This window comes from Phacochoerus africanus, chromosome 1, assembly GCF_016906955.1.
Source record: "Phacochoerus africanus isolate WHEZ1 chromosome 1, ROS_Pafr_v1, whole genome shotgun sequence".
Lineage (NCBI taxonomy): Eukaryota > Metazoa > Chordata > Mammalia > Artiodactyla > Suidae > Phacochoerus > Phacochoerus africanus.
The window spans coordinates 217,551,788-217,568,194 of record NC_062544.1 but is presented as its reverse complement, the minus strand read 5'-3'; the positions used below and the strand labels follow the sequence as shown (position 1 = coordinate 217,568,194).

The following is a 16,407-nucleotide window of genomic DNA, read 5'->3' as shown; positions in this document are numbered from 1 at the left end:
TCTTTTTAAGCAAGCTTTGATGGTAGCACTGATCTTTGCAGTTAACCTAGAGATTAATGTTTTGGTGAAATTTGGGCTGGGTGAGCTCTAAGACTTCCATTGGCCTCCTTCTCTAATAGTTTTAATTCCATAGGTCCAACAGTTGCTAAGAATATCTGTCCGTTAATTTTCCAACTTAGGATCCAGGAGAATCATCTTACCTAGGAATAGGGGTCCAACTTGACCTACTAGGAGGCAGACTCTATTAGAAACTCTGTGTATTACTGGACTTTCATAAATTTCCTCTCTGACCTGTAGATTGCAGTGGTATTCTGCAATAAGAAGATAAGAGATAGAACCAAATATGAGATACTTGGAAAATGGGGAGAATTGGGGTTTGTTAATTATTTTAAGAAAGAGAAAGAAAAACTTTAAGCGTTTTAATGATTAGAAATTATTTTAATATTAACTTTAAATTTGCTTTTAATTCAGATCAAGCCTGCATAGTATTTTCTGTAGGCTTCCAGTTTTAAGTGTATTTTCCTGTTTTGCAGTTTTCTTTCCTGAATAAATTTACTTTATTTTGGAATCTAGTTAGTAGTTATTTGATAAACATTATTTTGCATGTATTTTTCTCTGTTACAGCATCTTACTTTTGATTTCTTTTTCTTGTATTTCTTGACTTTTTTTTCTCTTCCTAACCTTGTGACCTGTCTCCCCACAGTCTGGTATGAATTTTTTTTTCCATATAATTTTTTTCTGAAGGCTGTGGATATTCTGCTCCAGTCACTATGTTAAATACTGTGACCTACTTTTACATTTAAAATTTTCTTTTTTAAACATTTTATTTTAGGGAAATTTAAACAAATGTACAGTAAATAGAATAGTATAACTAACCCTTATGTACCCATCACCCAACTATAACAACTGCATCAACATTTTGACATTCTTGTTTCAACTGTACCTCCACCCACTTTCTGCTTATCCACTTGATAATTTCTCCAGTTCTTTTTGTTTTCCTTTTTTTAAATTTATTTATTTTTATACAATATTAAAGGTTACTTTGCATTTACAGCTATTACAAAATATTAGCTATGTTCTCCATGTTGTGTAATTCATTGTTGAGCCTGTCTTACACCCAATAGTTTATACCTCCCACAGTTCTTTTTTTTTTTTTTTTTTATTTTCCCACTGTACAGCAAGGGGGTCAGGTTATTCTTACATGTATACATTACAATTATATTTTTTTCCCCACCCTTTCTTCTGTTGCAACATGAGTATCTAGACAAAGTTCTCAATGCTATTCAGCAGGATCTCCTTGTAAATCTATTCTAAGTTGTGTCTGCTAAGCCCAAGCTCCCGATCCCTCCCACTCCCTCCCCCTCCCCCCAGGCAGCCACAAGTCTATTCTCCAAGTCCATGATTTTCTTTTCTGAGGAGATGTTCATTTGTGCTGGATATTAGATTCCAGTTATAAGTGATATCATATGGTATTTGTCTTTGTCTTTCTGGCTCATTTCACTCAGGATCAGAGTCTCTAGCTCCATCCATGTTGCTTGCAAATGGCATTATGTCATTCTTTTTATAGCTGAGTAGTATTCCATTGTGTATATATACCATCTCTTCCGAATCCATCCTCTGTCGATTGGACATTTGGGTTGTTTCCATGTCCTGGCTATTGTGAATAGTGCTGCAATGAACATGCGGGTGCATGTGCCTCTTTTAAGTAGAGTTTTGTCCGGATAGATGCCCAAGAGTGGGATTGCGGGGTCATATGGAAGTTCTATGTATAGATTTCTAAGGTATCTCCACACTGTTCTCCATAGTGGCTGTACCAGTTTACATTCCCACCAACAGTGCGGGAGGGTTCCCTTTTCTCCACAAGTGCCCCTCCAGCACTTGTTATTTGTGGATTTATTAATGATGGCCATTCTGACTGGTGTGAGGTGATATCTCATGGTAGTTTTGATTTGCATTTCTCTTATAACCAGCGATGTTGAGCATTTTTTCATGTGTTTGTTGGCCATCTGTATATCTTCTTTGGAGAAATGTCTATTCAGGTCTTTTGCCCATTTTTCCATTGATTGATTGGCTTTTTTGCTGTTGGGTTGTATAAGTTGTTTATATATTCTAGAGATTAAGCCCTTGTCGGTTGCATCATTTGAAACTATTTTCTCCCATTCTGTAAGTTGTCTTTTTGTTTCTTTTGGGTTTCCTTGCTGTGGCCAAAGCTTTTCAGTTTGATGAGGTCCCATGGGTTTATTTTTGCTCTAATTTCTATTGCTTTGGGAGACTGACCTGAGAAAATATTCATGAGGTTGATGTCAGAGAGTGTTTTGCCTAGATTCTTCTAGGAATTTGATGGTGTCCTGTCATATATTTAAGTCTTTCAGCCATTTTGAGTTTATTTTTGTGCATGGTGTGAGGGTGTGTTCTAGTTTCATTGCTTTGCATGCAGCTGTCCAGGTTCCCAGCAATGCTTGCTGAATAGACTTTCTTTTTCCCATTTGATGTTCTTGCCTCCCTTGTCAAAGATTAATTGACCATAGGTGTCAGGGTTTATTTCCAGATTCTCTATTCTGTTCAATTGGTCTGTCTGTCTGTTTTGATACCAGTACCACACTGTTTTGATGACTGTGGCTTTGTAGTATTTCTTGAAGTCTGGGAGAGTGATGCCTCCTGCTAGGTTTTTGTTTCTCAGGATTGCTTTGGTGATTCTGGGTCTTTCGTTGTTCCATATAAATGTTTGGATTGTTTGTTCTAGTTCTGTGAAAAATGTCCTGGGTCATTTGATAGGGATTGCATTGAATCTGTAGATTGCTTTGGTTAGTATGGCCATTTTTACAATATTGATTTTTCCAATCCAGGAACATGGAATATCTTTCCATTTCTTTACATCTTCTTTGATTTCTTTGATTAAAGTTTTATAGTTCTCGGCATATAGGTCCTTTACCTCCTTGGTCAGGTGTATGTATTCCAAGGTATTTGATTTTGTGAGGTGCAATTTTAAAAGGTATTGTATTTTTGTATTCCTTTTCTAATAGCTCATTGCTGGTATACAGAAATGCAACTGACTTCTGAATGTTAATCTTATATCCTGCTACTTTGCTGAATTTATTAATCAGTTCAGTAGTTTTGGGGTTGAGTCCTTAGGGTTTTCTATGTATAGTATCATGTCATCTGCATACAGTGACAGTTTGATCTCTTCTCTTCCTATATGGATGCCTTTTATTTCTTTGGTTTATCTAATTGCTGTGGCTAGGACTTCCAAAACTATGTTGAAGAGCAGTGGTGAGAGTGGGCATCCCTGTCTTGTTCCAGATTTGAGTGAGAAGGCTTTCAGTTTTTTCTGCCCATTGAGGATTATATTTGCTGTGGGTTTCTCATAAATGGCTTTGATTATATTCAGGAATGTTCCCTCTATACCCACTTTGGCGAGGGTCTTGATCATGAATGGATGTTGGACTTTGTCAAATGCTTTTTCTGCGTCTATTGAGATGATCATATGATTTTTGACTTTTTTTTTGTTAATGTGGTGTATGATGCTGATTGATTTGCGTATGTTGAACCATCCTTGTGAACCTGGGATGAACCCAACCTGGTCATGGTGTATAATTTTTTTGGTATGTGTTGGATTGGTTGGCTCAGATTTTGTTGAGAATTTTTGCATCTATATTCATCATGATATTGGGGATAGTTTTTCTTTTTTGGTGGTATCTCTGTCTGGTTTTGGAATGAGGGTGATGGTGGCATCACAGAAGTCTTTGGGGTATTCCTTCTTCTTCAACCTTTGAAAGAGTTTAAGGAGGATGGGCACCAATTCCTCTTTATGTTTGATAGAATTCCACCTGTGAAGCCATCTGGTCCTGGACTTTTATTTGTAGGGAGTGATTTTATGACCTCTTCAATTTCATTTCTGTGATGGGTCTGTTCAGTTGGTCTGTTTCTACTTGATTCAGTTTTGGCAGGCTGTAAGATTCTAGAAAATTGTCCATTTCTTCCAGATTGTCAACTTGTTGCTATATAGTTGTTCATAGTATTCTCTTATAGTTTTTTGTATTTCTGCTGTATCCGTTGTGATTTCTCCTTTTTCATTTATAATTTTGGTTATTTGGGTTCTTTCTCTCTTTTTGAGTGAGTCTGGCCAGGGGTTTGTCAATGTTGTTTACCTTTCAAAGAACCAGCTCTTGGTTTTATTCATTTTCTCTATTGTTTTTTGAGTCTCTATTTTATGGATTTCATCTTTGATCTTTATAATTTCCTTCCTTCTGCTGACTTTAGGCCTTTTTTGTTCTTCTTTTTCTACTTCATTTAGGTGGAGGGTTAAGTTGTCCATTTGGGATTTCTTCTTTTTGAGAAAGGCCTGTATTGCTATAAATTTCCCTCTGAGCACTGCTTTGCAGCATCCCATAGATTTTGAGAGGTTGTGTCTTCATTATCATTTGTTTCAAGGTAGTTTTAATTTCCTTCTTGATTTCCTCATTGACCCATTGGTTTTTTAGTGCATGTTGTTTAGTCTCCATGCAGTAGGTTTTTTCTCTTTCCTTTTCCCATGGTTGGTTTTCTAATTTTTGGCGTTGTGGTCAGAGAAGATACTTGAGATAATTTCTATGCTCCTAAATTTATTGAGATTAGCTTTGTGTCCCAATATGTGGTCGATTTTGAGAATGTTCCATGAGCATTTGAGAAGAATGTGTATTGCTTTTTTTGGATGTAGTGTCCTGAAGATATCAATGAAGTCTAACTTTTCTATTGTTTCCTTTAGGATCTCTGTTGCTTTATTGGTTTTCTGTCTAGAGGATCTGTCCATTGATGTGAGGGGGGCATTAAGGTCTCCTACTATGATTGTATTCTCATCAATATCTCCCTTATGTTGTTAATATTTGTTGTATGTATCTGGGTGCTCCTGTATTTGGGGCATATATGTTGATGATAGTAACATCCTCTCCTTGGATGGATCCCTTAATCATTAAGTAGTGTCCTTCTTTGTCTTTCTTTATGTCTTTTGTTTTAAAGTCTATTTTGTGTCTGATATGAGCATTGCGACTCCTGCTTTTCTGTCATGTCTATTGGCGTGAAATATTTTTCCCACCCTTTCACTTTCAATCTATATGTATCTTTTGTCCTAAGGTGAGTTTCTTGCAGGCAGCATATTGAAGGTTTTTGCCTTTTTATCCACTCAGCCACTCTGTGTCTTTTGATTGGGGCGTTCAGTCCATTGACATTTAAGGTGAGATAATTGATAGATGATTATTTCTTGCCATTTGAACCTCGTGTTCCAGTTGATTCTATGGTTCTCCATTCTTCCTTTCTTCTTTTTTTTTTTTTTTGTTGGATGGTCTCCTGTTATTATCTGCTTGAGTGTATATTTTTTTTCATTTTTTGCAAATGCAATATTTGGTTTTGGCTTGTGGTTGCCCTGTTTTTTAAGTATGCTAACCCCTTCCATAATTGTGTGTTTTAGCCTGATGTCCTGTAAGTTCAAACACTTCATTACTATATTAAAATTAAGAAGAGAAACATACAAACAAAAAGAGTTATTTATTTCCTAACATCCCTTGCCCATATTTTATGGTTTTGATGACTCTTTTTTATTTTTTTCTTTTTAATTTTATTTTGTTTGAAGCATGTTCATGATTAAATCTGTATGCTGGCTTATTTGAGTGACTGCTCTCTGATTGCGGTTTCCTTAGTCCTAGTTCTTCCTCTTCTTCTTTTTTTTTTTTCTTTTCTTTTTTCTTCCCTTTCCTTCCTTTCTTTTTGGTTTAGAGAAGCCCTTTCAATATTTCCTTTAACCTGGGTTTTGTGTTGCTGTATTCTTTAAGTTCTTGTTTGCTGGAAACAATTTTTATTTCCCCTTCTATTTTAAATGATATTCTTGCTGGATAGAGTATTCTAGGTTGCATATTTTTTAATTTTAGCACTTTAAATAAATATCTCTTGCCATTCCCTCCTGGCCTGTGGTGTTTCTGTAGAGAAATCAGCTGATATTCTTATGGGGGTTCCCTTGTAGGTAACATTCTGTTTTTCTCTTGCTGCCTTTAGGATCCTCTCTTTATCACTAACTTTTGCCATTTTTATTATGATGTGTCTTGCTGTGGGTCTGTTTGGGTTCAGTTTGTTTGGGGCCCTCTGTGCTTCTTGTATCTTGAACCCAGTATCCTTTAGATTTGGGAAGTTTCCAGCGATAATTTCTTCAAATATATTTTCCATCCCCTTATCTTTTTCTACTCCTTCTGGAATTCCTATTATGCGTATATTGGCCTGCTTTGTATTATCCCATAGGTCTCTTATATTGCTTTCCAGTTTTTTGATTCGGTTTTCTGTCTGTTGACTGGATTGAGTGATTTCCATTATTCTATCTTCCATATCACTGATTCGTTCTTCTGCATTATTCATTCTGGTTTTTACTGCCCTTAGTTCCGTTTGCATCTCTGCAAATGAATGTTCTAGTTTTTCTTGGCTCCTCCTTATATGTTCTAGTTCCTTTCTGAGGGTATCTGCATTACTGTTCATATCTTCTCTTAATTCCTTCAGTATTTTCACTATTTCTCTTTTGAACTCCAGGTCTGTCAGACTGCAGAGATCTGTTTCATTGTTGACTGTTTTAGGTGAGTTCTCCCGTTGGTTTGACTGGGGGTGGTTTCTCAGCTTCTTCATCTTGCCTGTTGTTTTCTTTCTCCTGAGGGAGTTGTACTCTCTGTGATCAGGCAGTGTTTGCCTTGTCACTGCCGTGGAATATTTCCTGAGGGCTAGTGTTGTTGGTCAATCTTTTTTGAGGCAGTGTGGCTTTTCTGGAGTGTTGATGGGGCTAACAGTGTTTCTTTGAAGCAAAGGAGGACTTCCTGAGGGCAGACAGGACTGGGAGGTCCACACCATGATGGTAGCAGATTTCACTTGGTCATGCAGAGCTTGCTCTGGTGTTTTTAGGCTGTGGGGTTCTTGCAGGGGGTTGGCGGTGTTGGGCAGCTGTTCCTCAGGAGTGCAGCACCCCTTGGGGACTGGAGCAGCTATCTGGGTCACTGAGAACCTAAGAGGCTCTTCCCTAGGGCAGCCCAACTCAGAAGGACTGCCTGCGAATGTAGGAGGATCTTTTCACAGTCTGGCCAAGCTTGTTGCAGCTTTTCTGGGCTACAGGGGGTCCTCCAGGGGGCTGGTGGTGCTGAGCAGCTATTCCCCGGGAGTGGGGCACCCCCTGGGGGCTTGGGCGGGTAGCAGGGCCGCTGGAAGCCGAAGAGGCTCCTCCCCGGGGCAGCCCGACTCAGAAAAACCGTCCGGGAATTAGGCAGATCTATTCATGGCCTGGCTAGGCTTGTTCTAGCTTTTCTGGACTGCAGGCCTTTTCTCAGGGGCTGGTGGTGTTTGGTGCTACTCTGCGGAAGTGTAGCCCCTCCAAAGGGCAAGCAGGCCTGTGCAGGGACAGCCCCTGCGGTGGTAGGCTTCAGGCAATTGTTGAGGCCAGCCCTCCTGGATGGCAGGCAGCCCCAGGTTCCGCGAGAGTGTAGGGGGTGGTGGGGGTGGGGGGAGGAGATGCACTGGGAAGCACAGCTTTCAGCTAGCTAGCGGGCCTGTAAGCTTGCTGTGGCGTGGGGAGTATTCTATGAGGACCCACCCCTTCTTCTCTCCCCTCCCCAGCACGGGCGCAGACCAGGCTCTTCTCCCAGGTTCCCTCTGATGCGGCTTTCCACTTCCCCGCCCCTAGAGTATTGCTCCCTTTCTCTGGGACAGCTTTGTTTTCTAGTCTCCCAGGCAGTCTCTGCCCCATCAAATGGTTTCTAGACCTCCCAAGCAGTTTCCGCTCCGCCCCGCCCCCCCCAGGCCGTTCTCGTGGACTAACCTCTGGAGCGGAGGTCTCGGTGCCCAGCCCCCATCCAGGCGTCCCCCGGCCCTTTCCTGGAGACTAACCTCTGGAGCTGAGGTCTCAGTGCCCAGCCCCCACCCAGGCGTCCCCCGTCCCTTTCCCGGGGAACTAACCTCTGGAGGCGAGGATTCGGTGCCCAGCCCCCACCCAGGTGTCTCAATTTTTTGGTGACTGTGCCCGTAGTTCAGATGGTCCGTTCGGTTCTTGATCGGCTTTTCCGTACTCCAACTTACTGCTACACTCTTCTCTGCATCTGGAGATTCCTCCAGTTCGTTTGATCTTTCCCCCGTGTAGGTGACTTTCCAGGGTGTGGGATCCCTTTCTCCTCCGCAGTTCCCTGTCGGGAGCGCCCGTCCCGCTCAGATTCACCTTCTCTCACTCTCCTCTTTTCTCCCGTTCTGCCCAGTAATGTCACGAACTTCTTGCCGTTATTGGAGTTTAGGTTCCTCTGCCAGCGATTGGTTGCTGTTCTGTGCGAGTCATTTATTCTGTAGATGTGTTTTTTTTTGTTGTGTTTGTGGGAGAGGGTGAGCGTGTCCCCCTACTCCTCCGCCATCTTGTCCTCTCCTCCAGTTCTTTGTTTTTTAAAGGAAATTGGCACATATTGAAATGCATTGATCTTTTGCTGTATGGTTTCAATAAATGGATACAGTTGAATAAACCACACTCTTCCAAAATACAGATTTTATTATTTTTCAAGTATGGCAAGGCCAACAGATTACCATTGAAAAGATAGTTTGTTATATTCTATCCCAGGAGAAGGGAACAGACCCCTAGCAGCCACATGGGGAAGTGCCAGTGACTGTCAGGGGTAAAGGAGCAGGAGGGCAGTGTGGGCAAGAGACTTGGTTGTGATTTCCCAAGGGAGGAACTGGAGAGGCAGAGTAAGCAGGTTTAAGATAGACTAGTTTGTGATCTAGTCTATCTTAAACTAGTTTCCCATCGTGGCACATCAGAAACAAATCCGACTAGGAACCATGAAGTTTCGGGTTTGATCCCCGGCCTCACTCAGTGGGTTAAGGATCCAGCATGAACTGTGGTGTTGGTCGCAGGTGCGGCTCAGATCTGGCCTTGCTGTGGCTGTGGTGTAGGCTGGCAGCTGTAACTCCGATTAGGCCCCTAGCCTGAGAACCTCTATATGCCGCACCGTGGCCCTAAAAAAAAAAAAAGGAAAGATAGACTAGTTTCAATCCATTTAGTTAGCTGTCCCTTTGTCTGAAACCTGAACCTGGGGTGATTTAGGCAGGAGAATAGTGATCCTGAGTATGAGAGCCCAATAGAGCAAGTAGTTAGTGCAGGCTCTGGATTAGAGGATTTGCTTGTGAAAGGGACTCTTGCAGGTGAGTTGTTTGCTATCTCTAGTCTAGGAATTAAATAGCCCTGGGAGGGGCAGTCCTCTGATGTTCACAAGGCCTCAAGATGTGAAAGTATCAAAAATAAAGAATAAAAAACCCCCAGTGATTAGTTCATGTCCCCCCCCCCCCCACAATGTAGACTATTTCCATCTCCCCAGAAAGTTTCTTTGTGTCTCTTCCCAGGTTACCCCAACCACTGTTTAAACTTTTCACTTGAGTTATTTTTTGTTCTGGAACTCCATACAAACAAGATTGCGTAGTGTGATTCTTGTATTGAGCTTCTTTTGCTCATCACAATGTCATATGTAATATGTTGCATGTCTCTGTAGTTCCTCTTTATTGCTGAGTAGTTGTTATTGTGTGGACATTATCCACACTGGACATTAGTTTGTTTCCAGTTTTTGGTTATTGTAAATTAACCCATTACAAACATTCACCTTTTGTTAACATAATGTTTTCATTTCTTTTGAGTAGTATTAGGAATGGAATTGCTGGGTTAAGGTGCATGTTTAACTCTTTATGAAATTGCCAGTTTTCTAAAGTTGTTCCATTTTACATTCCCACAAGCAATGGATAAGAGTTTTGATTGTTCTGTATCCTCACCAACATTTAATGTTGTTAATTTTTAAAAGTTTGTGTCCTTTAAAAAAAAAAACTTCACAGAACCCTAAACTTAATATACTTTTTTTTTCTATTTCTTTGACACCTCTATTTTTAGGATAAATACTTGGTTAATCAGCTTTTTTTTTTTTTTTTTTGTCTTTTCTTGAGCTGCTTCCTCGGCATATGGAGGTTCCCAGGCTACGGGTCTAATCAGAGCTGTAGCCGCCAGCCTACACCAGAGCCACAGCAACGTGGGATCCGAGCCACGTCTGCAACCCACACCACAGCTCACGGCAACGCCAGATCCTTAACCCACTGAGCAAGGCCAGGGATCATACCCGTAACCTCATGGTTCCTAGTCGGATTCGTTAACCACTGCGCCACGATGGGAACTCCTCAGCCTTTTTTCAATCTAGTAGTTTTCCAGACAATTTCTCACTTGCCTGAAAAATGCTGCTGTATTCACATAGTACCCTGCAAGACAAGTAGATTTCCCAATCTCTTTCTCTTAAACACACACACCCACACACACACCCTTCACAATCTAACAGGTATTTATTGCCTTTTTTCTCCCCAAATATACAATATTTATATTGTGGGGCATTTAAGGTTTTTTTTTTGTTTGTTTTTAGGGCCTCAACCTCGGCATATGGAAGTTCCCAGGCTAGGGGTCGAATTGGAGCTACAGCTGCTGGCCTACACCACAGCCACAGCAATGAGGGATCCGAGCCTCATTTTCAGCCTACACCACAGCTCATGGCAACACTGGATCATTCACCCACTGAGTGAGGCCAGGGATCGAACCTGCATCCCCAAGGATACTCGTTGGATTCATTTCCACTGTGCCATAACAGGAACTTGTGTAGGGCATTTTATAAAGACAGTAAGCACATTATCTGCTTTCAAGATGGGAAAAGCAAACACAAGCCAGTAAGTAAAATGTTAGGTAGAATATTATACATGCTCCAAAAGAGGGAAAAAGGAAGTAACAGTTTTAGGCCTTGGAATCTTGAAGGACATGCAGGCTTTGAACAGGAGATGATAGGAAAGGGCCTCATAGTGAAAAAATAGTGTGTTTGTACCTACAGTGAGTCTCAGTCATAATTTAGTAACAAGTTAATGCTCGTTTAGATGGAACTGACCTGAAATGTCTCTCTTTATGTCCCCAAACCTGTTTCTCCAGGTATTTTGGGCGTCAGTGAATGACTGCACCTTCTGAACTTTGTCTTTGACTCAGAGCATAGGCACTTTGGTATTGCGATGAGGTTTGAGGGTTAGAATGGTAGAATCTTTCTGAATCCTCACTGTGACTGTTCTGGTACTCTCTTTCATCAATTATTTTTCCCTTCTCTTGATTCTTTAAGTCTTCTTCACTGAATTTTGTTGTTCCACCTATAAATGCATTAAAATCTCCTTCATCTACCCTATTACAGGGGAAAAATAATTATTTTTCAATCTTGTTGTATCTGTCAAGCCATCATTCTGTCTTCCTCTCCTTTAGTGCTTCTGTCTCTTTCCTTCATGAGTTACTAACTTCTTACAGTCTGAATTTTGCCTTCAACCACTCTCATGAAACTACTTTATAAAGGGTCAGAAACCATCTCTTAGTCAATAAATCTAATTTGTTTTTTCTTTTTCAGTTCAGATTGTCTTTGGCCTATCTACAAGCATTGTAAGCCACGTCTTTTTTCTTGGTCACCTTTCCTTCCTAGACTTCCGTGACTCTTTCTTCTTCTGGTTGGTCTACATCTGCCTCCCCCACCTCCTCACCCTCCCTGTGAAGGAAGTGTTTACCAGGATATGTCTTTGGCCCACTTTTTGACTTGGTAATCTCATCCAAACCCTTCCCCTCAGATGCAGACCTCATCTAAGTTCTCCAGCTCTGCTGCACTTACATTCAGTTGCACATGCCTCACTGTCACTTCAAGTTTGACGTGTGTAAAATGTCCCCACTTTCTATCAAACCTGAGTTTCTCCCACTGGGTCTGTTAGTAACGCTCTTATCTTTCCAGTCCCCCATCCTTCAAACCTTGGGATTTTCCATAATTTTTTTTTTCTCTTTTGCTTCCCCATCTAGTTAGTTGCCAGTTCTAATAATTGTAACCTTTGTAATCTCTCTCACCTCCTTTCCAGTTCTCCTGTCACTAACCTAGTTCAGACTCTCATTTCAGTCTTTTTGCAGTGACTCCCGCATGAATTTCCTAATGCAGAAATGTAGAAAGAGCATGGGCTTTTCAGACCCAAGTGCTAATTGTGAAGATGGTACTTACTAGCTGTCTGCCTTAGAGCAAATTATTTCTAGATGAGAAAAATCAGACACGGAGAAGTTAGTCTTCCCACCTCATGAAGTACCCCATTTTGAAGGATAAATGGGACAATGTATACCTAGTGAGAAGGTACTGAGGAATATTATTTATCTCTCCTTTCTTTAAATCTCTTTACAACTCATTAATGGAGTAATATTTTTAAAACACATCTTTAATTATCAATCTCTTGCTCCTCCGTGTTTCCCAGTCCAATTTGCCTATAATTTTTAGCCTCATATTTCAGACTGTAATTTACTTCACCCTTCCTTTCTGACCTTATTTCTTCCTACTCTTATAAACATCTTTTTTGAGCAAAGTAAAACCAGTAGCAGTGCCCAGTCGCAAAGTGGTTAAGGGCATGAGTTCTAGAGTCAAGCTACCTAGATTTAAATCCCAGTTCCTTTACTTAATGTGGGCAAATTACTCAAGCTTCCTCAACCTTAGTTTCTGTCTGAAAGAACTGGGATAATTATAGTGCCTATTGCATTGGGTTCTTGGAAGGATGAAATGAGTTCATGTCTGTCAAGCACTCAGTGCCAGCACGTTGAGAGCAGCCACTAATAAAAGAGTTAGTAGAAGTAGTAGTAATAGTTTTTGTTGATGCTGTTATTATTTGCTTCTCCCTTTTCCGGCTCCAGGCTCCTCATATTCTTTACTCTGCAGGGAATGCAGTTCTTCTCATTTGTGCCTGTCTGAATTTTAACTATCTTTAAGGATCTTCCTTAGTTCTCTTACAACTCCTGTGTCATCACCTTTCCCCTAGTTATCTTTCCTCTTCAGATTTCCTTAACTCTTCTTGTTTAGAATGCTCTTGCTTTCATGTGCTTATCTGTCCATTTCTCTTTAAAAGACTAAAAGTGCCTTGAGGGCAGATTGTGTAATTCATCCTCTAAATAAAGCACGGCATCTTTTGGAGAAACATGCCAAAAAGTATTTGCTGAATATATTAATTCACTATAAACAATAGTCCTTTTATTCCAAAGGATTTATTTTTATTTCTTTAGGAACTTTTGTAAACTCTCCATTAACCCTAGGTATATAGAAATTTTAATTTTGTCATGAAAATGCCATATGGGCTCAAGGAGACTAATTAAAAAAAAGGCATTGTAGCAGAAGGCAGTAATAGTACAACAAAACAAAAACTGTGACCAGGTGACACTATTTTGTCTTTTTGTGTTTGTTAGGGCTGCACCTGTGGCATATGGAGGTTCCTAGGCTAGGGGTCTAATAGGAGCTGTAGCTGCTGGCCTACACCACAGCCACAGCAACATGGGATCCAAGCTGTGTCTGTGACCTATACCACGGCTCACGGCAACGGTGGATCCTTAACCCACTGAGCAAGGCCAAGGATAGATCCTGCAACCTCATGGTTCCTAGTCAGATTCGTTTCCGCTGCGCCACAATGGGAACTCCATGGTGACACTATTTTGGATTCTATACATTTTATTTTTTCTACATTGCCTCTCATTTCTTCATGTCTTATTGTTCCAAATTTGTTCTACCTAACAGTACCTACCATGGTGCCACATTGAAGTGTGAAGTATTTGTGGATAACAATCTAAGATATGTTTTAGTGAAAAAAATATATATAATGTAATACATTAAAGTGTGATTAAATATCTCATTCAGTTTGTTAAAATGAGAAAGTGTCCTTAGGAAGTATCACCCTCACTGTGTGCAGATTTTTCTTGGTAACCATACCCTCTAGTCCAAGAAAGGGCTCGGGTGGGAGCAGGGAATCTCCACTTGAAGATTTTATTTCTTGAAGTGATTTGGCACATCTCCAGCCTGTCCTAATGCATGCCTTGCCCTTGTTAAAGAAGACTTGTCATTTGCTTTCATGGCTTTAAAATACTTCTGGTCATTTTGAAATAATTTATACATTGTATACTGTCATTATGGAGAGAGTGCTCTAAGGGCAAGAGGCAAGTGTTAGAAACTTAGTAAATATTTAATTTGTATAGACATATTATTTATTTCTTAAATAGGTATTCATCAATACATAAAAATGGTAATATTTTTCCATTCAACAATGGCCATCCTTCGAGTTCTACTTGTGGCTTAGCAGTTAGTGAACCTGACTAGCATCCATGAGGATTAGGGTTCCATCCCTGGCCTCGCTTAGTGAGTTAAGGATCCGGTGTTGTCGTGAGCTGTGGTCTAGGTCGCAGATGTGTCTCAGGTCCCATGTTGCTGTGGCTCTGGCGTAGGCCAGTGGCTACAGCTCCGATTCGACCCCTAGCCTGCGAACCTCCATATGCTGCAGGTGCGGCCCTTAAAAGAGCAAAAAGAGAGGGAGAGAGAATGGGCATCCTTTACTTGACCATAAAAAGTGAAGGTTTTTAATTTTAATACAGAATATTATTTGGCCTTTTTGTAAGGTAACCTCGTATACTTTAGAAGTGCTTTTTCTATAATCTATTCGGTTATCAGATGGTTTTATGCTTGAGGCCCATGCTAAAGATTTCTTTTTTACTTAGAGGCCAGTTCCCCCTTATGAGGAGGGGTAGGGGAGGATGGCAGGAGGGATTTAAAACATGACTAATTGGTAGATCAGTTAGGTGTGTTTTCTTGTTGTTGTTTTGTTTTGTTTTGTTTTGCAATGCCCTTGGCATGTGGAAGTTCCAAGCCAGGGACTGAACTTATGCCACAGCAGTGAACCAAGCCACTGTAGTGGCAATGCTGGATCCTTAACCCATTGCACCATAAGAGAACTAGATTTTTAAATTATGAGATTTGTTTTCTCTAGTGATAGAAAGTTTGGTATCATTACTTACAAGACATTTAATTTTTTTGTTTTCACTTTAAAATCTAAAGGAAATTGATTGGGAGACCAAGCAGTAAGCTTAGGCACAAAAAAATTTAAGAGAATGTTATCCTCCATTAGCATTTTCTTTCTTTCTTCATTTTTATTTTATGATTTTTATTTTTTTTCCATTATAGTTGATTTACAGTATTCTATTTCTACTATACAGCAAAGTGACCCAGCCATACATATATATACATATGTATATTTTTTTATGATTTTCTATTAGCATTTTCTGCTGAACTTAAAGAATAAATACTTTTTTGTGAAATGTGGGATTTTCTGTTTATGAATTGTTTCGGGAAGCTTTTCTGCTTTGAATATAAGTTGCAGAGATTTAAGTCCTTCCTTATATTAATGCTCCACCTCATTAACTTCATTGTTAGGGCTTTTACGCTTCAGTGGTTTAAATAAAATGATCTAAATGTAGTTCTTTTGTCTTCTCTTTCTCTCTCTCTCCCTTTTGAGGTCTCGATGGTTACGTATTTAGTTTTGTGTTTTCATTTAGACTCTATGGTTGATTCTGTTGACTGCAAGATAATGATGAAGAGAAGCTCTTATATAGCTAAATGTCTTGCTGCAGAGCCCTGGTAGATAGGGGAATGTGTTTGTAAAATAAACTAGTCACTACTTAAACTGTTGTTTTAGCGTTTTATCTTCAAGTGGTATTGGGAGACCAGGAACCTTCTAAGAGTCCATTCTATTGTAGAGTTCAGATTGGGTTGGGTGTGTGTGTGTGTGTGTGTGCTTTCACATATATCCCATGGTATTTATGACCCTGATTGGGGGTGTGTGTGTGTGTGTGTTCTTTCACATATATCCCATGGTATTTATGACCCTGGAACCCAAATAAAGAAGAGCTTTGCTTAAAAGCAAGCTATGTTTGGGAGTTTCCGTCGTGGCTCAGTGGTTAACGAATCCGACTAGGAGCCATGAGGTTTTGGGTTCGATCCCTGGCCTTTCTCAATGGGTTAAGGATCCAGCGTTGCCGTGAGCTGTGGTGTAGGTCGCAGACGCGGCTCAGATCCTGTGTTGCTGTGGCTCTGGTGTAGGCCGGTGGCTACAGCTCTGATTCAACCTCTAGCCTGAGAACCTTCATGTGCTGCAGAAGTGACCCTAGAAAAGGCAAAAAGACAAAAAAAAAAGCAAGCTATGTTTGTCCTTTAAAATGTTTTCTAATGGAGTTCCCGTGGTGGCGCAGTGGTTAACGAATCCGACTAGAAACCATGAGGTTGCGGGTTCGATCCCTGCCCTTGCTCAGTGGGTTAACGATCCGGCGTTGCCATGAGCTGTGGTGTAGGTTGCAGATGTGGCTTGGATCCCGCGTTGCTGTGGCTCTGGCGTAGGCCGGTGGCTGCAGCTCCGATTCGACCCCGAGCCTGGGAACCTCCATATGCCGTGGGAGCGGCCCAAGAAATAGCAAAAAAAAAAATGTTTTCTAAGCATTTTCAGAAAAGTGGGAATTATGCAGTGAATTTCTAAGCAAAGCCATCTTTG

The 16,407-nt window shown here is 40.6% G+C and overlaps 1 protein-coding gene across 3 annotated transcripts in view; it reads left to right on the top strand.

Moving 5' to 3' along the window:
* Positions 1-16,407, top strand: part of SEC22A (SEC22 homolog A, vesicle trafficking protein) — a 74,238-nt gene that overhangs the window by 37,294 nt on the left and 20,537 nt on the right. The gene's annotated exons all lie outside the window — the stretch shown is intronic.